This window comes from Triturus cristatus, chromosome 2_2 (assembly GCF_964204655.1).
Source record: "Triturus cristatus chromosome 2_2, aTriCri1.1, whole genome shotgun sequence".
NCBI lineage: Eukaryota > Metazoa > Chordata > Amphibia > Caudata > Salamandridae > Triturus > Triturus cristatus.
Window position 1 is genome coordinate 905206030 of NC_140582.1, and position 27341 is coordinate 905233370.

A 27341-nucleotide genomic window follows, 5' to 3' on the forward strand; every position below is an offset into this window, starting at 1 on the left:
GGGCTCGAACTTTAAACAAATAATGCCCCCGAGCCCCCACGGGGTCTTCGCACCACACATGCGGCATCCCGCCAGAGATCAGCCCTACTCACCAGGCTCACTCTCGGGACCCCGCTCTTCTTCTCGGTCTTCAGCGGCGCAGCCACATGTGGGGCTACGTCATCCACTCAGGAGCCCCACACAGATTCTCCCCACATTTCCTTGCAATGTCCAGCGCGGGGTGGGCTCCCACCTGGAGTCTATGGTTTCTTCACCCGGGCCCCCTCCTGGGACCTGGAATCGGCAATTCCGTGGGCGCCGGGCTTCTCCCTTGAAAGCGGAAGTCCCTCCCCACATCAGGCAAAACATTGAAAATGGGCAGACAGGATATCCGTCATGTTTGTGAGGGAGTAACCTTTTCTGCAAAATGTAAATTGGGCCCTTACCCTTGTATTACCCCTGACTTGGTCCTGCATTCCAGGAATACTCTTGGCACACTCCTAGAGTCCAAGATTATGTCAGGAGTACTCCCAGCATAGTATTTGTGAATATGAACATAAATACATAGCACAAAAACTAAGGAGTTGTTTCATGTAACTTATCTTTGTTATTGATTCGGCAGAACCAGCGGGATAATGTTTCTACCTCCTGCTTAGGCACCATTTATAAGCAAATGTGATAATTAAATTATCAACTTAACACATACATTCACATGTTTGTACTGCAGTTCCTCCTTTACTTTTCAGAAAACATTCAAGTTGACCTATCCTTCATTTTATTTCTGTATTTCTCCAAAAAGGAATGAAGGGTGGCATCTGGCACTATCACCAAAAGTCCACTAAATAGCTTTTGAACAGAATGCCAACATTAGAAAAAATTATTAGTTCACTCATTTTAAGACTACATTTGACTATAGTCGTGGTTAAATTCATATGCAATGCTGCCAAAAGCCATGTGTTTTATTTCCATCATAATTCCTGTCTCAATTGCAATGAATGTTGAAATGTACAAAGAGGTGGCGGAGCATGTCGTTAGCCTCCTTCTGAAGCACAGGGCTGCACATATTTACAAGAATATAGTGCAGCTCTGCGTTTCCCCCTGCTCTGGCGCTAAGCTTAGCAGCCTAGAGCCAACACAGACACCCTTGCACCATAGTGCAAGGGTTTCTGCGTTCAGGGGAAGAATGTTTATGCACAGGAAGGTCCCCATTCCTGCACATAAATAATCTTTAAAAGTTGAAGCAGCATTTTTTTTTAATGATTGTTTATGTGGGACCTTCCTTTACATAAACAATCATAGGCCTTTTGCATTTTGTATGTATGCTGCACAACGCAGCACACATGAAAACAGCAAAAATGAGGAGAAATGTTTCATTTCTCCTCGTTGCGCCAGAGTAAGACCAGGTTTTCCCTCCTATTTACGCCTCCCTTGTAAATAGGAGGCAGCGTCAGAATCAAAGGGTGTTGCAGTGGAACGCCCACGGCAACACCCATTGCCCTCCCCTTTCACGCTAAGCAAGCGTGAAAGGGGGCCTTATTTACAAGGCAGCTTTAAGCCATGTTAAGTGGCTTAACGATGCCTTGAACATAAGGCAATGCCCCTATCGCCACAGGAACGTTCCCTTGGTGATAGGGGCTTGTACATATACTCCCCAGTTTTTACAGTGATGCTATGCTTTCTTCTGATAGTAAATCATTCTCTTTTAAGTATATGATACAAAGACATTCTCTCCTTTTAATACAGACAACCAAACTATCTTCTGATATTTGACTAGCTTTTTAGTAAAGCTAACTGCATAAAAATACACATATAATACATAATGATATGAGAGTCAATAAGAGCAACTTGTACTTTAGTCCTATAAGGAAAAAGTAAATAAAATTAGTTTATTTTATGCTCTGGAAAAGTTGCCCCAAACAGCAATCAACAGATGCCATGTTGACAATGCGCAGTATGAATACATTATTCAGTGCACTTTGAATCACATTTCCTTTATTCGTTTATATTTCATAGGCGAGAAGATTATTAGAGAAAGCAGAACATCCCAATTTCTCAACTACTCGAATGCACTTCCAATATTGTCATTTTAAAAAATATTCTTTCAAGCACGCTTCTCAAAATCCCTCCTTATAAATCTGAAATTGAGATTCGTAAATGTAAAATTCTTGCTAAGGTTTTTGCACAATTTTACCATAGTTTTAGTTATATTAGGATCTCAGGAGCTTACTTGGTAAGTTCGTTTTTTCAATATTTAAAATGTGGGGCCAGAGTCACAAGAATGTTGTTATGACTATGGCCTGATTTAGAATTGGTGGCCGGTTACTTTGTCACAAACATGAGGGATATCCCCTCCACCGTATTACTCGTGTCATTGGATATAAAGCGCTTGTAAATGGTCAGACAGGATATCCGTCATGTTTGTGAGGGAGGGAGTAACCTTTCCTCCAAAATGTAAATTGGGCCCTTACTCTTGTATTACCCCTGACTTGGTCCTGCATTCCAGGAATACTCTTGCCGCACTCCTAGAGTCCAAGATTATGTCAGGAGTACTCCCAGCATAGTTCTTGTGAATATGACCATAAATACATGGCACCAAAACTAAGGAGTTGTTTCATGTAACCTATATTTTTTGTTGAGTTTTAAATAAAACGCTGTGCTGACACAAACCATGTGATGTCTCAGCACTGACAAAACTGTGAGCTTGAAGTCAGGATTCTCCTATACCAGCTCCTATACTGTTGCCCTTAGGATCATCTAGGCCTGTCCTATATCACGCATAAGCCATACAGTGATATAATCATAGCCTTTGGTGCTGAAGTGAATTCAGAACACATCTATTCTTAAATTATACACTTTTTAACTGTCATAATGCCATTATTTCTCTGTTGTGGAGATTGCACAAACGTGGTTCACCACTAAAGGGAGAAACATGTGTGTGCATAGAGCCATAGGAGTGATGGCCGTCTACCCTTGTTGTTTGACAGAAAGAGGCATGGCACTGTTTGCTGATGCATTTATTGGAAATAAAGACCAACACCCAGTGGCAAAATCACATACTCTGGGCGGTCAAGTAGCCACCTATGAATGATTTGCAGCAGCAGAGAGATTCTCTCAGATACTTGATGGGCCTAGTAAGGAAAACACTGTTTGTTTTTATTTCTGTTGACTACTGTAACTACCCATGTACTATAAGTATTTCTTCTCAAAACCATAAAATATGGAAGATCGTTTAAACACAAATTTTTAAAGTACTGTGCTTGCTCCACCTTAACATACTTTTATGTGTTCAATTATTGTAAACGCGTGCGGGAGTTATCGATCTCTTATTTGAATCAGAGGTTTCTTGAACATTCCCGTTTTAGCAACTGCCCTACCTCGATCAAATTATAAATAAGAAGCGGCTGGTGTGTCACGGGCCCTAGCGCAAGCAGGAAGCGGAAGCCTGGCTGCTGTTTTAACTGAGAAATGCAGCAAAAAGCAGAATAAGAAAGTGATCAATACACAAGGCCGTCCAGAATTGGCAGGAATAACAGGTATACTGTGACATTTGCAAGTGGGCGCTACGCCAAGGATCAATCAGCTGATAATTTTGACTCATAATATCCAATACCCTTTTAGAGTTAGGCTTTAATTGTTTTTTTTTGTTTTATTCGAGGTATCCCTAGCTAAATCCGGAATTTAATTAAAGGCGCCCGCAAATATTATCGAATCCACCACTCCCCTCAAGTCATTCATTCTGATAATAAATCACAGTTCAGTGTCCCCCTCAGGCTGGGCCCTGGTGCCACTGCACCTGCAGCACAAATGGAAGCCCAGCAATACTAATGTTTCAGTGCCCAAAACATTAAACCAAATTATGCTTTGTGGGTTGAGTTTCATGTAAGAAGTATGATGCTAATTTACCAACCCATAGGGACATAAGATTTACTAGTATGCAGCCCCTAGTCAAAGAACACACTTTCATTAAAAATATCCTTTTTCCTGTAGTCTGTTATATAAATGTCTTTTTTTGCTCATTGTTTCTGCCACGTACGTCATTACTCAGACAGAAAGCACATCTGGACATCAAGGAACTGCGGGTACACCTAGAACAGGAAAATATTACATTATGCTAACTGTTTTAATGCAGGTCACATGTCATGCTCATGGTGCGTCATTGGGGTTTATGCTGAGGGCACATACTGGAAGGGCCCTTTTAACGAACGAATAAGGTGTTCTTTTCTGCAATTGTCACCGCTATCAGCTAACAGCATCTTACAATTAAATTCAAGTTATCTATTCCTGCCTTCAAGTCAAAAGAATGCATTTGTTTAATTTTACATGAGACACATTGGTATTCATAACTCAGCAGTCCATGATAAGAAACAATTCCACTAATATTACTGCCGGCGTCCTCATAACAATTAAGATACGTTCAAATTCCTGTGCATGGTCGAGTAATTCACCAGCGTTCCATTGTGAGCTCTTGAAATTACATGTTTCACATGTAATGCAATATCACTAGGATGTCACTTCCTTCACAAGGCGAGATATTGCCATTAATCATGTAAACCTTATTAGTCAAGATATTATGACTGATAATAGCTGTAATAACTAAGTTGAGTATAATGTATTCTTTCTATTGTTAGCCAGCTCGCAGTTTTCATGGTGTGAGAAGAATTCAGCATTTATTAGGAAAAAAATATTCATCCTGCAAATAAAGTTGTCACAGGGCTAAATGGAAACAGCCAGGGAAGACAGGCGAGAAAACCTTTTTTGAGTAATCATGGGAACTAGCATCACAAAAAGGTGTATTAGGACATACTTGGAATAATTACAACCACACAGGAGATGTTCTTCATTTGGCCCTGCCTATATCAAAGAAGGCTTTTGAGGGATATGGAAATGTGAAACAGATGTAGACCATTCTGAACCACAGCAATATAGACCGACCCAAAGAATATATATATAGACATTGACGAGAACAGTTGTGAAATCGACCCTCCAAAGAAAGGCCACAATTCTTCAGCCTGATTAGTTGCCATTTCTGGTAAATTGATATCTGAAAAATACTAATATATGGCTTCTGGAGAAACTGTACATTTAGGTGCCGATTCCGATCCTGTAAAACCCGGGTACAAATGGTCGTACGGAGCGTTTTCTCCGTACGACTCGTACTCGGGAATTCCACCGTACATACCAGCAAGTACGATTCGTACAGAAATACCATTTCCGTACGAATCGTAAAAAACACTGTGGGGCCAAAAAATACATACAATTCCGATCCTGGACAGCGCGTACGCGACGTCCGCACGGAGTCAGGCAGCGTTTTACGGACCAGCAAGTACGATTCGAACCCACAGCACTCCGCACAGCTATATTTTTACAGGAGCCAAAAAGTGCCGGAAAAGCTAAGTACGCCGCGATGCTCGAGGAAAAGGGGGCCCGGTACACGCCGTACCCCCACCCCGTATGTATGCGACATACCCCCAGCCCCCCCACATGTACGCGCCGTACCCCCACCACCGCATGTATGCACCATACCACCCCGCATGTATGCGCTGTACCCCCACCCCCGCATGTACGTGCCGTACCCCCACCCCCGCATGTACGCGCTGTACCCCCACCCCCATATGTACGGGCCATACCCCCACCCCCGTATGTACGCGCCGTACCCCCACCCCTGTATGTACGTGCCGTACCCCCAGCGCTATGCGCTGGGGTACGGCACGTACATGCGGGGGTGGGGGTACGGCGCATACATGCGGGGGTGGGGGTATGGCACATACATGCAGGGGGCGTACACGCGGGGGTGGGGGTACGGCGCGTACATGCGGGGGGCTGGGGGTATGGCGCGTACATACGGGGTGGGGGTACGGCACGCACAGGTGCGGGGCTGTGCTACGGTGTTGGGGTACAGTGCGTACAGGTGCGGGGCTGTGCTACGGTGTTGGGGTATGGTGCGTACAGGTGCGGGCTGTGTTACGTTTTTGGGGTACAGCGCATACAGATGTGGGGCTGTGCTACGGTGTTGGGGTGCGGTGCGGAGGGGGGGTACGGTGCTGACATGTGCGGGGTGAGGGGGGGCTGTACAACTCGTATCCGGGCACAAATTTACCCATGTACATGTGTGCTACAGCGTTCGCTCCGTACGGGGCCTTTTACATGTGGTTGTGTATTTCGGACGGGCGGTACGGATCGTACTTGCGCGCTCGGACTTCTGTTTTACCTATTGCACGTAAAAATGTCCGGCTCCCTATCGGACACTTTTCCTGACGCTATTCGGACGTAAAAATGTACGCCTCTCTCTCGGACCATCTTCCAGACGCAATTCGTATGCATTTTTCACGTACGAATCGTACTTCGCAGTTTGTACGGTACTTGTACGATTCGTACGTGAAAATATACGGATACGAGTCCTATGCAAATTTTTTTACCCGGATCGGAATCGGCACCTTAGTGTCATACAGTTTTTTTATTGTGGGCAAGGAATATTTTTGCGACCCCCTCCATATCAGATGTCGGAGCCCCCGAGCTGGGCTGCAGCAGTTCAGTAAGTAAAGCAGATTCCTGCTTCAGCCTGGATTACCAAGCCAAGAAACACCCCACCATCTGGCTTTCTTCATAAACTTGTTGTTGATATGACTGATAAATGTTTATCTCTTCCAGGACAAAGAATTCCCTCAATTCTTGTTTAGCGCTAGACTGCTGTTGCTCCATAACAGTTTTCACGAACAAAGAGTTTGACCTTAGCTTAGCTGCAGTGTCAACTGCAAGTTGCAGTATCAAAATACGTGCCCTCCGCCTCTTAGATTGAACGGCTCACAACGCTGTCATCTGACCACGGGTAGCTGCCTTAAAGGCACCCCAAACAGAGACAAGTGTTGCGGCCTCCCTATTAATCAGAAACAATTCTTTAATCCACATTTTCATATTTATTAGCCAATCTTGGTTGGAAAGAAGGAGGCAATCCATCTGCCACCAGGATCTTTCCCCCAGCCTGGTGTCTAGTTCTATCTTAACAGTGATGTCAGAGTGATCAGAGAAAGAGTTTGCTCATATTTGAGAGCCAAGACACTTAGAAGAACAAAAATAGGAAAGTAATCAATACACAAGGCCGTCCAGAATTGGCAGGAATAATAGGTATACTGTGACATTTGCAAACATAAGACAGAACAAAGTTAGCGGTATCCCTCTAGGACAGCACCGGATTTAGAATTAACCCATCATATCTAGTGGTGATATTTTCATTCACCATGAGTGTGCAAACTTGATTAACACCCGCCAACACAGTGTTATTCCAAATACTGGAATGAAGGTAAGAGAAAAACAGCACAAGTTGCACCACTCAAAATGTCCAATGTAGTGTAAATCAATCCATATCCATGAGGTTTCTTTTCAGAGCAGTCTTTTTTATTTCAATTGATATATACACATTAAAACATCCAAACACAGCCAAAACAGCCAACGCGTTTCGTCCACCTCAGGACTTCTTCAGGGCTGCAACAAATTTTATAAAAATACATAGAATAAATAACACACATAAGCAAAAGGCACAAACAATTATAACAATACTATAAGCTAACATCAGGAGGATCGGAAATGATAGAGCCCAAGTTATTTATCTCAATTAAAATGGGACATCCTTTTGTAGGCAACGACCAACACCAACCTATTGGGGTCAATCGTAATCCTCAATTTATCCCATGTCAAACGCGCAGGTGACAAAGAAAAAACATGAGCAGTGACCTGATTCCAGTAACATCCTCTAGAAAGCAAATTAGAAGGCAAAAGAGGATTCAGTATAAATGCATCTATTAAAAGTTAAAAAAGGTCCCAAACATGGAAGTGAGCCAGAAAGGCTAACGGAGGGATCCAGTCCATACACTTACCCGATTCTACATCTGTTTAATGAAAAGTCATCACTCCCGTCAGGATACAGTACGGCAAGTGGGAAAAGCTTGCTGTTTATATAGAGCTATAGATAGGTCTTAATTGGTGAGTTTACCCTCCATGGCTCGAGAAATAGTCAAGCCGGGGGTGTGGAAAAACCCGACGCCATCTTGGAAGGGTAAGCGAGCCCCGTATCAAATGCGAAGAGAGCGGGGGGTGACTTCATGATTCTTAAATAATCACACGATCATTTAATGATTAGAAATATTGAAAAGAGTGAAGTAAAATGATTTATTTAGTGGTTCGTCACCTGATAACAAGAAAACGTGTAAAGCTAACCCTAAATTCCGCAACGTAAGCCGGGAGCTGATAACGCGCCGCCATCTTAAAAGGGTCAAACAAACCCCGTATCTGTATTAAAGATTATGGTGCGTTCGTAATTGTTAAAGGCTCCCAAAAACATTGTATGGCTACCAAAAAGAGTACAGAATGAGAAAGAACAAGTGTATATAATAATTCTTAACCCAAGAGACGGTGGTCGTAAAGAGCTAAATACAAGTTTAGCAACGTAAGTAGACGTTATATAAACAAAATCCACATACCGTTTGAATACCGTAGCTATTGTCAATAAGGGACAGGTAAGGGTATCCTCTGAGTATCCTCTGAGGACATAGATGCTTTCAGATGCAAAATAATACGAAGAGCGGGTTTTTGCAAATCGGCCGCGATCTTAAAACAGTTAACTGGCCCTATTCAACAATGAAAAATAGAGCATAATTAACTGTTAGTAGTAAGGAAAGGTGCATAACGTAGTAGCCAGTGTAGTATAATGCCGGCCAAGGAGAAAAAGGAATATTAGACAGAAACTGTGTATTATAAATGATAAAACCAGACAGGGTCATTGCTAGTAATTTAGCTCGACTGTGTACAGGTCAACAGAGAGTGTGTAACCAAAACCCCCCCATTAGATGTATCGATTGTGTAAGATATGTCAATGTATACAACAGATACCACAGCAGATATTCGGGGTCAAAAGAAAAAAATGAGCAATTAGCTATCCAGGGAAGGCGCATCTCATGGAAGCAAAAAAGTATATATATTTAGTCGTGATAAGAGGGAGGGAGTGGACCTAATCCAAATCTACAATGACGATGATAAGAAAGTAGTTGTAGTAATGGTTGAAAGAAGATCATGATGTGTTAAGGGCGCCAAGGGTAGTTTGTAATTACCTAATGTGCCTTGAGATTAATCGGGCTTCATTTATAGGAAATAGTGCATTTCAGATTCACTATTATGTCCCATTTCAACACATCGAAGTCTGCATATCCAACTTGCCTCATTCCTTCTTAGTTCCTGCTCTCTATTGCCTCCCCTCGGGGATGCCGGTATATGGTCTATCCCAATGAACCATATTTCATCGGGTTTGTGTTGTTTAGTTTGCATATGGGTGGTGAGGGGATATCTTAGATCCCCGTTTCTTACTGCTCTTAGGTGTTCCTGTGTCCTAATCCTTAGTTCCCTTTTGGTACTGCCTACGTATATCATATCGCATGGACAGCCCAGGATATATGTGACAAATTTGGTTTTACATGTAATGACATGTCTGATACTATGAACTTTTTCAGTATTGTATTGAAAAGTACGAGTCCTGTTTCTTTCAATCTTGCATGCACAACATTTCGAGCATGTAAAGAAACCCCCTTGGCCCTCTGTCATCCAATTAGGAGGTTTAGGGGATGTGACAAAACTTGGGCAAAGCATATTTCTTAGACTTCGGCCACGTCTGTAAGTAACCCTTGGGTTTCTTGTAATCTCTTCCTTAAGACCTGGTACTTCCTCAAGTAATCTCCAATGTTTTCGTAAACTACCGAAAAACTTGCTACTATCCCTATTGTAACCAGTTACAAGGGCAGTGGGGGAGCTTATCCTTTTCTTAATCCGTGGTGCTCTTTCTTCCAATGTGCTTCTCCGGTTAACTTTAAGAACCCTACTCTCCGTTTTGTTCATAAGGGGCAGGGGATAACCCCATGCCAAAAATCTCTTCTTGGTTTCTTTCACGTTGTGACTGAATCCCTCTTGAGTGCTACAAATTCTTCTCATTCGTCTCATTTCCCCAAAGGGGATATTGTTAACTACATGTCGGGGGTGAGCGCTGTCATAACATAAAACGCTATTGCAGGCAGTATCCTTTCGATGAACTGTACTCTGTATCGTATTGTTATCTATAAAAAATTGGATATCAAGAAAGTCAATCCTTTCTTTATTCCAATTTATGGTGAACCCCAAATTGTATGGATTAACGTTGAGGTAGTGATGATAGTTCAAAAGTTCGGGGACAGGTCCATTCCAGATGATGATGACATCATCGATGTACCTGCCCCAGAAAAGTACGTGTTCCATCCATGTAGTGGCATGTCGGCCCCAGGCATGCAACCGCTCAAACCAACCCATAAAAAGGCCGGCATAAGCGGGTGCAAACCTGGAGCCCATCGCCATCCCCTGTATCTGTTGGAACCATTCATTGTCGTGGAGGAAATAGTTTTTAGACAATATTATGTTAGTCATTTCCAATAGCATCTCATTATGGGACAAATGGTCAGCGGACCTCTGTCCTAAATAGAATTCCATGGCTCTAACTCCAAACTCTTTCTTGATGCTGGTGTAGAGGCTAGTTACATCTAAAGTAACAAACACCATTGAATCTGACCACTCCAATCCCTCAAATTTGGACAAAATATCTTTGCTATCCCTCACATATGCAGGTAAATTCTGTACCAGTGGTTGGAGAAAACCATCCACGTATTCTGACAGCCTTTCTGTAGGGGAGATGATACCAGAAATAATTGGTCGGCCAGGTGGAAATAGGCCTCCCTTATGGACTTTGGGTAAGATGTAAATACATGGGAAGGAGGGTTCCGTAACAGTCAAATATTCATATTCCTTATCATCTAAGAGACCAATTTCCCGCCACTCAAACAATCTGGTATTAATATAATTGCATAGATGTTTGATAGGATTGAGGGTTAGTCTCTTATAACAGGTGGTGTCCGCTAATTGTCTTTCAATTTCCCCCATATAATCCACCTTGTCCATAACAACAACGTTGCCCCCTTTATCTGCCTCGCGGATGACTAGTGTAGGGTTGGATCTTAACTCATTAAATGCCTGATTTTCAGCCAAGGACAAGTTAAATGTCATATTACTCGTTCTGGTATGTGTTGCCTGTAGTTTGTATATGTCTCGGGAAACCCTCTCATGAAAGATGTCGATATTTTTGTGTGTCCCTGTTGGTATAAATTTAGATTTTGATTTAAGGCCACTGTTTATACCCAAATCCTCCACTATATCCAACTCCATACGTAGAAAATCAGTGTCAATTTCAGTTTCATATTGTATTGATAACATTGATTTCAAAGCATTAAATTCTGAGGCAGTTTGTTGAACACAATCACGGTTGGGTTGTTTTTCAATACATGGAGGCAGTACATGTGAGAAATGATCCTTTAATTTCAATTGCCGTACACATTTGAACAAATCAACAAAAATATGTACATCATTACCAGATTGAGTTGGGCAGAAGCCTAGGCCCTTACTGAGGACAGAGATTTCACAATTGGAGAGTGCTTTTTTAGATAAATTAACAATTTTCAATTTCTCAGTTGCACCCACATCATTCTCTCTTAATTCCTGTTCTCTCCCTTCCTAAATCTGGTAGTTCGGTCCGAGATCTCGTTTGTCATATTTCTGTTTTTGTTTTTTTCTTTGTTCCTGCCATCTCCTACCACCCCTTCTGGTCTTTGATCCCTTGTTGTGGTTCTCCCACGTACCCTGACCTATTCCATTTCCAATAAAAAAGGAGAAGGGGATGAAGTTTTAACAACAGATTTTGGAGTTACATCTTCAGGGGGGGCAGAGCTAATGGAGGATGAAACTGAGGACACACTGCCCGTTAGGGATGAATCCAGTGTGTCCTCGCGTTGTCTCTTTCCTTCACCTGTCACCTTTATGTTATCGTATTTACGGGCGAACGTATATACTCTTCCATCCCTATAGTCTTTGTCATCCCTACGTATTTTCTTAACTTTTTTCTCCTTAAGGTAAATTTGATAGTCATCGAGCACCTTGTCAAGGATCTCATAATTTTTCTTTATCACCTCCTTCAAATCCATGGATGCTATTTCAGCCTCCAAATCACTGACCTCTTGTTGTGAATAGGTTGGTGTTGGTCGTTGCCTACAAAAGGATGTCCCATTTTAATTGAGATAAATAACTTGGGCTCTATCATTTCCGATCCTCCTGATGTTAGCTTATAGTATTGTTATAATTGTTTGTGCCTTTTGCTTATGTGTGTTATTTATTCTATGTATTTTTATCAAATTTGTTGCAGCCCTGAAGAAGTCCCGAGGTGGACGAAACGCGTCGGCTGTTTTGGCTGTGATTGGATGTTTTAATGTGTATATATCAATTGAAATAAAGAAGACTGCTCTGAAAAGAAACCTCATGGATATGGATTGATTTACACTATACTGTGACATTTGCGTGTTGGCTCTACGCCAAGGATCAATCAATTGATAATCTTGACTCATAATATCCAATACCCTTTTAGATATAGGCTTTAATTGTTTTTGTGTTTTATTCGAGGTACCCCTACCTATACCCTGAATTTAATTAAGAGCGCCCCAAATATTATCAAATCCACCACTCCTCTCAAGTCATTAATTTTTTTTTTCTTTTTTTATGTTTGAAAGCTTTATTTAAAGAATTTGATAGCACATAAAAATATCAGCATACGTAAAAATGATACAAAAATCCAATATGAAACCTTAATACTGCTAATATCAATGCTAATAACCAAAAAGCATTTTAAGAGGATTTTAAATCTAAAATGGGGGAGAGGGAAAGGGAGGAAAAAGGAAGGAAAGAAGGGGGAAGGGATAAGAAGTAATAGTACAAACCATAAACTATCAAATAATTACGGCATACAATCAAGTTATAGAGTAAACAATATAAAATGATCAACATAAGCAAGAAATAGAACTGGATAAACCTATAAGAGGTAACAAGAAGGAGAGAGTTCAAAACATTCAGGGGGGTTTAAAATTTTCTGAATGGATATGTATAGACTTCTTTAAAGCCAATCGATCAAGATATGTGGTGAGGGGTAACAAAAAAAGATCAACATGACATATAGGTGTGCAGGTGGAGGCAAAAGAAACGTCCAGTCTGTGAAAATGACATAATGAGTTCCACCAGACTTGTAAGGAAACGTGTGTTAGAGATTTCCAGTTAGATGAGATGTGCTGGAAGGCAAGAGCAAGCGTCAGGTCAAAAAGACCACGTGAGTGTACAGATAAGTTTAAAGATTCAGAAAGACTGCCCAAGAAGAGAAAAGTAATTGAGAAAGGAGTAGAGAGAGTGAAGATGCGAGAAAGGCATGACCAAACTTTCCCCCAGAAAGTAGACATGACAGGGCACAAAAAGAACAGATGGAAAAGGTCAGCATTAGGAGTACCACAAGTCCAACAGTTAGAATCAGAAGAGGGTGAGAAACGAGACAAGGAAAGAGGAGAAAGATAGAGTCTATGATACAGATAAAATAAGGATTAGGTAAGAGAAGCAGAACGAGAGATTTTTAAAGATCTGGACCAAAGTTAATCCCAGAGAGCAACAGACCAAGTACAACCAAAATCGGCTTCCCAAGAAAGCTCCACTTTAGTTTTGGCACGGTTTGGGTTAGGTGATACAAAAAACTTATAAATAAGAGAGGCTTTAGGAAGGGTAGCAAGAATATTAAGAAGAGGAGATGGAGGTATTAATGGGGACGAAGAAGGGAGAGAATAGTAACGGTCAAGGATTATTGCCATGAGGATAGTAAATTTCTGCAAAAAGGACCGAGGGCAATGAAATAAAAGTTGAAATTGGGGAAAGGAACAAGGTAAAGCACCATCAAAGAGTTGGTTGACCCACATTACGCCCTTCACTCTCCAGGATTTCCAAAAGATGGGTCTAATATTTAAAAGGATAAGTGAATTATACCAAATGGGGGTATTCAAAAAGTAGGTACGTGTAATGCTAGTAGGAAGAACCAAAGATCTTAAAAGAGAAGAAGTGTGTTTGAATAAGGGAGATAGAGAATAGGGACTCCTGGCAGAAAAACGCACTACTTTGGCAAAGGAGAAAGGTAATAGTAATGAGTGTTCAATGAGGAGCCAAAGGGGAGTGAAAGGGGAAAGAGTTGATGAAATCCATCTCGAAGCTTGTCGTAAAGAAAAGGACCTATGATAAATACGGAAGTCCGGAAAATTAACTCCACAATTAGCTTTGGGCTTATGAAGAGTTGCAAGAGAAATTCAGGATTTTTTATTCTTCCAGAGAAATTGCGAAAGAAGAGAGTCGATACGTTTAAAGTAAAAGGCAGGAATATGGAGAAGGTATAAATTAGAATAGGGGCTATCATCATTTTAATTGAGTCCAATCGACCCCACCAAGAGAGAAAAAGAGGATTCCAGGCTGAGAACAATTGGTCAATTATAGAGACAACTGCAGACATATTTAATTTAACAGAATAGGAAATGGAGTTAGAAAACCAAATACCGAGATATTTAATCTTTGAACTATTCCAAGCAAAACCGGTAGAGGAAAAGAAATGAGGAAGACAGGATGGGGTGAGAGGGAGAATTTCCGTCTTATCAGAGTTAATCTTATATCCTGACACCAAAAAAAAGGAATTAAATTCGGATAATAAAGGGGGTACAGATGATTCTGGATCAGAGATAAACAATAAAATATCATCTGCATAAGCAGAAAGCTTCAATTGATTATCACCGTATGGAAAACCAGAAATAGAAGTATTATTACGAATAGAAGATAAAAAAGGTTTGAGAGTCAAAACAAAAAGAAGCGGGGAGAGAGGACAACCTTGGCGAACACCCCTCCGAAGGGTAAAAGGTGAGGAAAGTTGACCGTTCACAAGCACCGAGGCCTTGGGAGCAGAGTATAACAGAGAGATAAGGGATATAAATTTGGGACCAAAGCCATGCCAATGTAATGAGGCAAACAAAAAAGACCAATCGACCCTTTCAAAGGCCTTTTCTGCATCAACAGAGATGGCGGCAAGAGGGGTTGAAAGTGAAGAAGCTTTATTTAGGACATCAAGAAATAAGCGAGAATTATCCGATGTAAGTCTACCTTTAACGAAGCCACACTGCTCTTTACCAATGAGATGAGGCATAAGAGGATCTAAGCGCATCGCAAGTAATTGGGCGAAAATGTTATAGTCCACATTAACTAAAGAGATCGGACGGTAATTTTTACATAGCTGGTGGCCACGACCTTCTTTTGGGATAAGACAAATGGTAGCATCCTGAAAGGTACCTTCTGCCTTACCAGATGAATAAAATGATTGAAAAAGGGTCAAAAGTTTGGGCAATAAAATGTCTGAAAAATGCAAATAAAATTCCACAGGAAAGCCATCAGGGCCTGGGGTTTTACCTTTAGTAAGAGAGGTCAAGGCTATAGAAAGTTCATGCAATGAGAGGTCAAGTTCAAGGTCTTAAAAATCAAGATGAGAGTTGGAGGGTTTAGGAAGCTTTTCAAAATAATTTCGAATAAGAGAAGGAGTAGGAGGACATTCTGGAGTATAAAGTCGTTAGTAAAATAATTGAAATTGGTCAAGTATTTCTTTATCTTTATGGAGAAGAACATTGTCAGAAGAATAAATAGATTCAAAAAGGTACGTTCTTTACGGGATTTAAGATAATTAGCTAAGAGTTTTCCTGACTTATTGCGGCCTCCATAATAACGGCCACTACTGCGAAGGAGGATCGAAGAGGCATTATCTGTAGTTAATGTATTGAACTCAAGTTTCGCTCGTAAGAGATCTGGTGACATAAATTGATCGGAAGAGGTGTAAAACTGGTGTTCCAAAAATTTGATATGTGCCAGGGATGTTTTTTCTTCCGAGAGACAAAATCAATAATGAACCCTCGTGCAGTTGCCTTGAAGGAGTCCCAGAGAATATGAGAAGAAATACTATTGTCACAATTAAGGAGAAAGAATTCCGCAACGAAAGAACGAAAAGAAGAGGAGAAATTGGGGTCGGAAAGAAGTGCACTATTAAAACGCCAACGGGAAGGCTTGGGGCGTGGTGGAAGCAAATCAAGAACAGTGACAATAGGGGCATGGCCTGAAATGACAATGGGTTCAATAGAAGAAGACAATAAGTTTTGAGACAAAGGTTGAGAGAGAAAGATATAGTTGAGACGAGAAAAAGAGGAGTGAGGAGGAGAGAAAAAAGAGTAGTCCAAAGTGTCATGGTGCGAAAGACGCCAAGAGTCAATAAAATGTGATTGCAAAATAGTGTTAAGAAACTGTTTGTGAGATTTGTGTGGTGCGAAGCGAACAGTGGATTTACGATCAAGCAATGGGTCAACAATCTGGTTACAATCACCACCTAAAATAAATGACTCATCTTTGTATTGGAGACATTTTTTTGTAATTAAAGGCCAAAAAGAGCAATCCAGTTGCACAGGTCCATAAACATTGAAAACAGTTAAAGGAATAGAATTGAGTAATAATTTAGCTAATATCCATCGTCCATCAGAGTCCTTTTCATGAGACAGAACTGTACACTTTAGTCTTTTGTGACAAAGGATAGCAACTCCATTCTTTTTGTTGTTGGAAGGCGAGAATAAAACTGTACCCACCCAACTCCTTTTTAACTTAAGAGCTTCAATATCATTGAGGTGGGTTTCTTGTAAAGGAACTATATCCGGATTATAAGAAGCTAAATGGGAAAGAACTCTCTGCCGCTTAATAGGATTAATGAAACCTTTTACATTCCAAGTAACAACTTTGAATTTACAAAAAACATAAAATCAAGTAAGATAGAAAAAAGTAAAAAAAGAAGCATATACGAAAGAGCCGAAAAAGAGAGGAATAGGAAAAGTATCGAGAAAAGAGAATAGAGTAGAAAGATAGGAAAGAAATGACAGTGAAGGAAAAGTGAATTTGATCAACAGGTAAAAGGGAAGGAAAAGGAAAAATGAAAAAGGAAAAAAGGAGGAAATTACAAGAAGAGACAGTACATATCCCAGAAGGACGACTGAGTTAAACATACCTGAGGGGAATACGAAATCGGACAACGGGGAAATGGTGACACTCAACGAGACAGGTCTCCCAAAACGGGAGTCCAGACCGGGCCGCACCAGGATGAAAGACATGAACGAGGAACCAAATGGGGAAGAAATCAATCCATCTAGATAAATAAATAAATAACACTTGAGATCATAGAAATATACAAAGAGGAACAAAGGAGGAAATGGTAAGGAATGACAAACAACTAAACGAAATCAGGCAATGGAGAATAGAAATATCAAAAAAGATCAAGGAAGAACAAAAAGTGTACAATATTATGAAACAAAGGAAAGAAATGAATAATAGTTAGATGTAAAATTGTAGAAAGAACAGATTTCCAATCTAATATTTAAAATTCAACATATGGAAACAACGACAAAAAATATAATTAGAAAACCTGTAAGGGAAGAAAAAGTTAAACACATTCAGGTAACCTGCAAAAGGAAGAAAAAGTTAAACCATCAGCCACAGGGAGAGGAGGAAGTTTCCATAGCAGAATTAGAACGAATATGGATGAAGTTTTTAAGTTCAGCAGGATCTTGAAAGGTCCAAGTCTGAATTTGGTGTGCGACCTTGAAAGTGCATGGATGAAATAAACCATGTCTAGCACCAAGGGATCTTAGCGTAGCACGTAGAGACAAAAATTCCTTCCGTCGAGAAGCAGTAGCATTCGAAACATCCTGAGAGAGAAACACTCTCTGGCCCAACCAGGAGACTTGACGCTTAGATCTAGCCGCTGAGAGAACAGAAAGAAGATCCGTGAATTTCAAAAAAAGAATAATGACTCCCCTTGGTTTGGTTGATGTAGATGACCGAGCACCAAGTCTATGAGCTCTCTGAATATTAAGAGAGGTGGTGGACGGCTTATCCAAAAGCTTCGGAAGAAAGGAGGAGAAAAAGAGCACAGGATCATCCCCTTCCAAAGTTTCCGGCAGACCATAAATACGAAGGTTATTCCTCCTATTTCTGTTTTTCAATTCCTCAGTATGCTGCTGGAGCGCCAAAACAGACTTTTCCAAAGAGGAAAGCCGTTGAGATGTAGATTGAAGATCCAAAACCTGCCGCTCCACAGATGTCACTCTGTTATCCATGGACGACCATTTCTCTTCAAGAAGCTGCATTTTACTGTTGGTTTCTTCTACAAACGGGCGTAAAGCACGAATTTCCTCTAAAAGCATCTCCATAGAAATAGGAGATGACGATTTATCTGAGGAGGAGGAGTCCTGTTTCAGACGCTTAGTAGATGTTGAAGGAGGTGAGGATTTATTCGAAAGCGACTGTGCTGAGGAGTAACGAGGAAGAGACACTCCCGCCATTTGGGCTGCCTTGGGAGGAGAGTCCGTTGTTGAAGAAGGTGAAGACGTTGTGACAGGGTTGGTCCCCGAAGGAATAAAGACAAATTTTGGATTGCGTAATTTGCCCATAGAAAATTAATTTGTTTTGCAACCGTGGAGTAAGGAAGGAGACTGAATGAGGAAGGAACTAGGTTGTGAAGAAGTCCACTCATACGCAATGTAATTACAAAGTCCATAAGAGAGCAAGAGGCTGGTGAACAAGATTCAACATCCACGGAAGGGCAAACAAGTGAAGGTCCTCATCAAAAATAGGTCTGCAAAGATGGCGTCAAATACAATAATGAATAACCAAACCGAAGGTGTGGTGAAATGCAGCAAGGAGAAAAATGCAGAGTCACATTATAAAGGCAACAGTGAAAAACTTACCTCATTTCTGCAGTATAGAGAAGCAAAAATGTCAAAGCATCAATGGAAGCAGGTCATAGTCCAATGTAACTGAAAAAACGGTCTCCAGGTTGTGAGATACATCGAATAAGCCAGTTTAGAAAAAGGGAAAAAAAAAATGAGATAAGCCATAAACCAGCGCGAGCGTCACGCGTTAAAACAAAATGGCGGCCGCACTGAGGGAAGAATTATCGCGGCAAAAATAGAGACATTTTGGCATTAAAACGAAGAAGGAAAAACGCTCATCTGAAGCGCGCTGTGTTCCGCCGACAGAATCAACCTTAGATGGACGTAAAATGCAGGGAAATTGGGACTTTCATGAAGCAAGAAGATCCGATGCGCCTGAGGTCCAGAGTCAGGCGGCCATCTTCGCCGGCGCCGTGACCACCTCAAGTCATTAATTTTAATAATAAATTTAGGATGGTCTACTGTCGGAGCAAAGTAATTAACGAGATTACAGATGTAACTATTTACCCCGGCTGTAATCCATATCCACCTACCAAAAGTGTGCCTCTGGACCTGTATAATGCCCCAATCTAACTCTCGCCCCAGATAAATTGCCACACCCCTAACAGCCAGGCCAACAGAAGCAAAATATGCCTTTATATAGTTCTTAGGTTTGAATAATTTCGAAAAATTTGATTTAAAATGGGTCTCTTGAAGAAATAATATTTGAGGTGCAAAAAAGTTAAGCCACCTGGGTAAAGCCCCTTATTTTTTGCTATTTGTAACCCCATTTACATTGACTGAGATGATACGTACTTCTAGTCCCATCTTAAAAAGACAAAAAAGAAAAAAGATTTTTTTCCCTACCTTTTGTTCTCTTTTTACCAGGCATACTATCCTAACTATGATTCTGCTCTATTTTTAAAAATATATGTGCCCCCCATCACCAACCCCACAGTGACCCCCCCCCCTGAAAGGAGGGCAATAGCCCACGGTACCCATCTCAATACCCCTAACAGAGCACCTGAGCAAACACACATGCTGGGCGCAATGTTAGAGCACCCTGAGTGAGGAACCCACCTCACCTCCCACACAAAAAAAGATACTAATCTACCTCTATGGCTTTAATTCAGTCTTTTGGCAATTTTTCTCCTTTCTCCTCTCTCTTTTTCCCTTCCATGTGCTCCCCTTCTCCTTTCTCTCACTTAAACACCTGGAGTAGAAATACAATGCAACATTTCTTGAGTGTTTTTAAGATCTGTAAACATATGAAATGTGTCCTTTACTAAAACCCTAAGTTTAGACTGTTGGGCAATTGCTGCCTGCACACCCTGGGCCTTCAATAGATAGAAGAGTTTCACAAGTTTATTTCAGCGCCATGCGGCTTCAGCAGACATATCAGATAAGATTCAACAACATGGTAGTTCTTTCTAGGAAAATAGAGTTTTGGGGATGGGTCTAGAAAGTATCTGTTCTTTGATTCGATAGTCTTCAAAATTAACCAAATTTTCCACGGTGGGGACGGACACTGTTCTTACACTAAAGGTGGGGGACCAAACATGCTACGCTTCTATAAAGGCCATCTTGATCAGTAAGTTTGGGCTGACACTTGAGAAATACCAACAGAGGTTCAGGGCCAGTCACAAGCAATCCCCATAGAGCTGGGTTGACTGCTTAAACTATGCTGGTAAGGCACTGAAGGGCTGGATGAGGTACAACAAAGTAGATGATTATTTAGGGCTGTAGAACTTAATTATAATGGAACACATGTGAAATCTTTGTTTTACAGAGCTGCACCAGCACCTAGTGGATAGTAAGCCTAGTGATCCCAGGAAGCTTGTTAAGGAGGCAATCTTTAAAGTCAGCACCAGAGTATCAAAGAAAGCAGCTGGGGGGACTCCCAAAATGGTGATCAGAGTTCCCATGAGGAGGGGGGAAGATAAAAAGGAGTTCTCTTCAGGCCCCAAAACAGCTCACAGGGAAAAGGCCTGGTTCACGTTCCTAATCTCCACACCGGAAGAAAAACTACTAGACAACAGTCAGCAGCCCAAGCCCGTAAAGTGCTATGATTGCTTTGAGTAAGAACACTATAGAGGGACCCCAAGTGTCCAAAAAGAGCACAACCTCCCAGTGGAGAAAAGGTTCCAGTGGTGGTGAGTGTAGTGCTAGGGGGGAGGAGTTTGTCCCAGTTAAGAGGGAAGGAGTTTTGTGAGGTTACCCTAGTGTCTCTGGGTTACAGTGAGATGGTTCCTAACATCCATGTGCCCTCTAATACTGCAAGGTATCGGCAATGGGTCACCATCAATGGGCAAGGTGTGGAGGCTCTCAGGTATACAGGAGCCAGAATAAATATGGTAAGGAGTCAGATGTTTTCCCCAGATCAGGTAATTCCAAATGTGTTTCACATAGTTGTGGTGGGTGACAACAGAGAGGTTCACTATCCTGTGGTGCTGGTTCAATTTGAGTGTGGGGGTCAGGTCTTCTGAAAGTTGCTGTGAGCCTCTCCATGCCTGTGGAACTGTTTCTTAGCTAATAACATTGAGCACACTATCTGGATGGAAGTGGAGCTCAGAGTTCATGTGGAGATGTAAGGATTACCTGATTAGATCTGTGCTATGACAAGATCCATGGCTGCCCAGGTTGGCAGTTAAAAAGGGTTAAAGCCTGAAAAAACGTCCCACCTGGAAAAACCGGCCAGCCAGCTGCTCAAAATGGGAAAGGTAAAGGACGTGGGAAATCAGCCCCTGAGTGTAATCCCAGTGAGGTTGCTGGGCACCTGGATACCACTGAAGAGGGCACTGCTCCCCTTGGTGACCTGCCTGTCATTGCTGGATGACTGTAGAAGGAGGACCCACCAAGGAGGAGTTCGGTAGGGCAAAACATTTGTGGCCAACTCTTCAGGGACTGAGGCAACAGGCTGAAGCCCGAGCAGCAGGTGATGCCTCTGGTAGTCACCATATTTACTTGGGAGGGCAGCCATTTTTACAGTGAGCCTAAGTTTCCTGTTCATGGGACAACAAGGCCCCTGGTGGTCCCCCAATGCAGGGCCTTCCTACTGGAGCTTGCTTCTGAATTTCACCTGGCAGGACATGTGTGCTAAGACAAGACATCTGCAAGGCTTGTCCCACACTTTTATTGCTCCAGGATCAAGTCTTCCTCAGATACATTCAGTAAGACTTGTGTGACAAGCCAGGCTAGTGGGAAGACAGGGCAACATTTTAAAGCCCCTCTTAACCCACACTGCCAGTCACTGACACACTCTTGGAGAGGGTGGGGATCAACATTATATGGCCTTTGGATCCCCAGACTGCTTCAGGCAGCAGGTTCATCCTGGTTCTGGTGGATCATGACACTAGGTTTCCAGAGGGAATTTCTCTGAGAAACGTGACTGCACCTGCAGTGGCAAAGACCTTGATGGGGATTTTTACCCAATTGTGTCTGACAGGGGGCACAAACATCTTGTCTGCATATATGCAGTCAATGTGGAAGGAGTGTTGAGTTACTTACAAGTTCTCTACCAGTTACCATCTACAAACCAATGGGCTTGTTGAGAGGAACAGCAATGTCCTTAAAGTCATGATTACAAGCATATCTGAGTTCTTGAGGAAAAATTGGAAAATTCACATGTCATTCTTGTTGTTTGCCTACAGGGAGATACCACTGAAGTGAGCAGGCTTTAGCCCATTTGTACTTCTGTTTGGGCACCCTACTAGAGGACCCTTGAGTTTGGTCAAGGAAGGCTGGGAACAATCTCCTAGGAAAACTCCCCAGGATGTAGTGAGCTACATGCTGACCTTCAAGAGCCAAATGGCTAAGTTGTGGAAGTTAGCTTCCAACAACATAGAAGCCAGCCAAGCTGTCATGAAGGAGTGGTATGACAACAATTCCACCACTCTGGATTTGCAGCCTGATCAGAAATGGTGGGTAATGAAGCTAGTGGAACCCAGATATTCCCAGGACCACTGTACTGGCCCATATGATGTGATTGAGAGAAAGGGGGAGACCACTTTCTTTTTGGATCTCAAGACCCCTAGGAAACCCCATGGAGTGTTGCATTTCAATCATCTCAAGCCCCACTTTGGGAGGTCTGAGATCAGCATGCTGCTTGTGACACATGGCGAGGAGGAAGAGGACAGTGAACTTCTCCCTGACCTCTTAGCCTGCAAGGAGAAAGATGGATCTTTGGCGGGAGTAATCCTTTATCCCCACTCTAACTCCAGGACAACGGATAGACTGCCTTCAAGTATTGGGCTGCAGCTCTGTTATCTCTTATACCTCGGACTACCCACCTGTGTACCCCTGATGTGGACACAAGGGACAACCTCTCTGTGACAAAATAACTCTCAAAGATTGGAAGATAGGGTGAGGTCCAGCATTAATGCTGAAGTGTCCTAAATGCTTGAGTTGGGGGTGATAGAATCCTCCAGTAGGCCCTGGGAAGTCCTGTGGTTCTGGTACCAGAAGCTGCCCCACTGGGCACCACACCTGAACTGAGGTTATGTGTGGATTATAAAGGGATACATGTTGTGACTTAGACTGATTCTCATGCCGTTCCCCAGGGTGATTGATCAGTTAGGGGCTGCCCAGTATCTCAGTAGTGACAGATTGCCCTAACAGAGGGAGCAAAGGAGAGGTCAGCCTTCTCCACTCTAGAGGGCCACTACCAGTGTACAGTGATGCCTATTGGATTAAAGAACTCTCCTGCCACCTTCCAGAGGCTGGTGAACCAGGCCCTTGCTGTTATGGAGGCCTTTCTCTTCTGCTTATCTGGTTGACGTAGCTGCCTTCAGTAGCGGCTGGAATGACCACCTTTTTCGCTTCCAGGAAGTGCTTCATGCTCTGGAACAGGCAGGACTGACTATCAAGGCAAGTAAGTGCCAGATAGGGCAGGGGTGTGTGGTGTATTTGGGACACCTGGTAGGGAGGGGAAAGGTGCAACCCCTTTAGGTCATGCATGATACAATCCAGCATTGCCTGGCTGCCCCCCCACCAAAAAAAACCCAGACTGAGATCAGAACATTTTTTGGGCCTCACTCGTGTTCTATGGGAGATTGGCCAAGGTCTCTGGCACCATTGTGGTCCCCTTGACTGAGCTGACTTCCAAAAAGCAGCCCAGGAATATAAATTGGACCAAGGAATGCCAAGTTGCATTGGATTCCTAATGCAAGCCATGTGGACAACTCCTGAGCTCAGGGCTCTTGACTTCTCCAAGGATTCTACAGTACAGACAGATGCTTTAGAGCATGGCACAGGAGCAGTCCTCTCTCAACTTAATGAGGAGGGCCTAGACCAGCCTGCAGCCTTCATCTCCAGGAGGTTACTCCCCAGGTAAAAACGTTGGAGTGCCATAGAAAGAGAAGCTTTTGCTGTGGTTTGGGCATTGAAGAAGCTGAGGCCATACTTCTTTGGCAGTAACTTTCTGATTCAGACTGACCACATAATCCTTAGGTGGCTCATGCAAATGAGGGTCAAGAATCCAAAAGTGTTGAAGTGGTCCATTTCCCTACATGGTATGGACTTTAGGACGGAACTCTTTCCAGGGGTAGAACACCCCAATGCTGATGGTCTATCCCTGATTTTCTGCCTTAGTGAAGAGAACTCCCTAGAGACTTCCCACTTTTAGCTGGGAGAGACATGTGTCAGACTTAGGGTGGTCTTTACCCAATCTTTTGCTTTTCTGTCTCCATGTTTTGTGAGTCATGTTGTTGGCCTTAGGACTCTGAAGTGCTTTACCACTGCTAATCAGTGTTACAGTGCTTGTGCTTCTTCCCTAAACATGTGAAGTGCATGTGTTTCTTCCCTAAACATTTGTGTAATTGCTGTATATCTGATTTGCATATTTAATATACTTGTAGGTCCATTGTAAGGTGGTATACCATGTTCCTAGGGCACACACGTTAAATGCTGGGCTGCAACACTGATTATGCCACCCACAGACGCAGCCTTTCAAACCTGTTGCAGGCCTGTCACTGTAAGGTCTGTGTATGCAGGTTGCTGCCACTTCGACTTGCAATTTAAAACTACTTGCCACGCCTTAAACACCACCTTTTTTTGGAAATAGGAGTGCTAAATCTGTGATGAGAGAATCAACAGACACGGGTTATACACAAATATCCGGTGCAGTGACCCAGACACAGAATAGGTGGGCCCGCTGTTATGAGTGCTTATCATTACAGAGAAGGAACCAGTGCATTACAACATTTCCGGTTATTCAAAATAACGGCAAAGATAGCACTTTCCTTGGAATGGTCTATTAAGAATTTAAAACCAACGTACATCTGACATAAAATAGAAACCTGTTTCTCAGAACAGGGGACAGGAGCTTTTTACCTTGGTAGAAAAAAGACAGGCACTACATTCCCTGCTCCAAAAGATAATTTTTATCTTGATTAAATAGGAAAACACATCACTGATTATTGATTTGACCTTCTCTTAATTCCCCTAAGAGGGAGGTTTAAATCCCCGATTCACTTTGTTGTCCTGAGGAAGGTGGGGTGTATATTTCCAAGACCACCCAAATGCGTCAACACTGATTAAGTACTGAATCCAACCGCGAGAAAGATTATTGCAAAGAGCAATGAGAGATAACAATAACAATTTGAACACTAAGTGAGAAGTTGGATTAGGTTCTGTAACAGGCAAAAGGGTCTCCCTGTTAGGATTTAGGATCTTTTTCTTTTAAATGTATATTTTGTGTATAATGTTCTTTTATTAAATACAGACATATTGGGCCCGATTCACAGAACAAACTTAAGACTAAATCCTAAACTTAGTACCATTCTGGTATTCACAGAATGCACCTAGTACTTCTGGTATTCACAGAATGAACTTACTACTTTTGCTATTCACAGAATGAACTTAGTACTTTTGCTATTCACAGAATGGATTTACGACTCCTAAACTTACGTCCGCACTCGGGCCGGAAATTCCGGCCCGGAGGCGGAGCTTCCAGCCCGGAGGCGGAGCTTCCGGCCCGGAGGCGGAGCTTCCGGCCCGGAGGTGGAGATTTCAGCCATAGCTAAATCGGCCGGAATCCCCACCTCCGGGCCGGAAGCTCCGCCTCCGGCCCGGAAGCCCCGCCTCCGGCCCGGAAGCTCCGCCTCCGGGCCGGAAGCTCCGCCTCCGGGCCGGAATTTCCGGCCCGAGTGCGGACGTAAGTTTAGGAGTCGTAAATCCATTCTGTGAATAGCAAAAGTACTAAGTTCATTCTGTGAATAGCAAAAGTAGTAAGTTCATTCTGTGAATACCAGAAGTACTAAGTGCATTCTGTGAATACCAGAATGGTACTAAGTTTAGGATTTAGTCTTAAGTTTGTTCTGTGAATCGGGCCCATTGTTTTTATGGTCTACGTGATTGTGATAATGAAAACATAACAATTTGGTTCTAAATTTACATCCGAGTTATTGTATTTTGTGTGAACTGTTTTTAAAGCACATCAGATTTATTATGTTTTTCAAGCATTGTAAAATAACCAAGGTTTTTAAATCTGAATTGTAAAGTGTTGTATATGAGTTGAGTGTTTGCATACTCTTAGTGGAATAATCCTAGCATATATGCACTCCCTGTTTTCAGGGGTTGATGAGTCTGAGTGAAACTGTACCTGTGTGATTTTGAGTTCTCTTTTTTCTCCTTGGGACATTACATTTCTTCACTACATATAAGTCATCCATAATGTAGGACCTAGGTAATCCTAAGGGCAGGGTACTAAGTCAGTAAAAGGTAGGACATATACTGTGATGTTTTGCATGCACTGGTAGTGACAAACAGCTACATTCTTTTTTCACTACTATGAGGCCTAACCCTCTTATAGGTTAGCATTTGGAATTCCTTAATACAAATTAAGCTGTAATTCCTGATCAGAGTGGAGTAGCTTTTTCATGTTTCATATCTTTGGAATGGTAGTGATAAATCTCCCTTACTGGTGAAGTTGGATTTAACATTACTCTTTTAGAAATGTCACTCTTAGAAAGTGGACATTTCTCTGCATTACTGCTCGGTGTGCCTGACAGCATGCCTACAATCCACATCTGAGGTGGGTGATAGCTACAATTTATGCATTGCCTCTAGACAGTCACAACACAGAAAGGATAGGTGTGTCTGAGTACCCATCTACATACATGTGAATTCTGATGCCCTGGCTTGGGCAGGATGGAAGGGAGGGGCTAACACTTCACTTGAATAGTTAGTTTCCTGTCCCCATGCAAAGGGCTGATTTACCTCTCATAGATAGCCTGGCCGACTGGACAAGGCTGAATGGGGAACCTGTGCCTAAAGCAGCTTTGAAGTACCTCCCCTGCCATTTGAATTAGGAGACTTGGGGGAATGCCATGCAGAAGGGAGTGTGTGGCTCCCTGCAGATTCCAGAACTTTCCAGAATCTAGCTAGATAGCCCTAGGTTAGCTAGGTTTCCCTTGGTGTTGGCTGAGCTAGGATTCAAAATATAAGGGAACAAAAGTGTTTTTATCTTTTTTTCTGGGCCCAGGGAGCATTCACCAGTGTGGCCGGGTCCATGAGCTACAACTAAGCCCACGGGCTACATCCACTGGCCTACTGCACTGCCAAGGCCCCGGAACAGGGGTCTATTGGACAGGAGAGGCTTCCCCTGCTTGGCCGGGTGCAGAAGCTCTGACCAGGCCCTGCTCAGACCCAGGGCGGACACCACTACCTGGG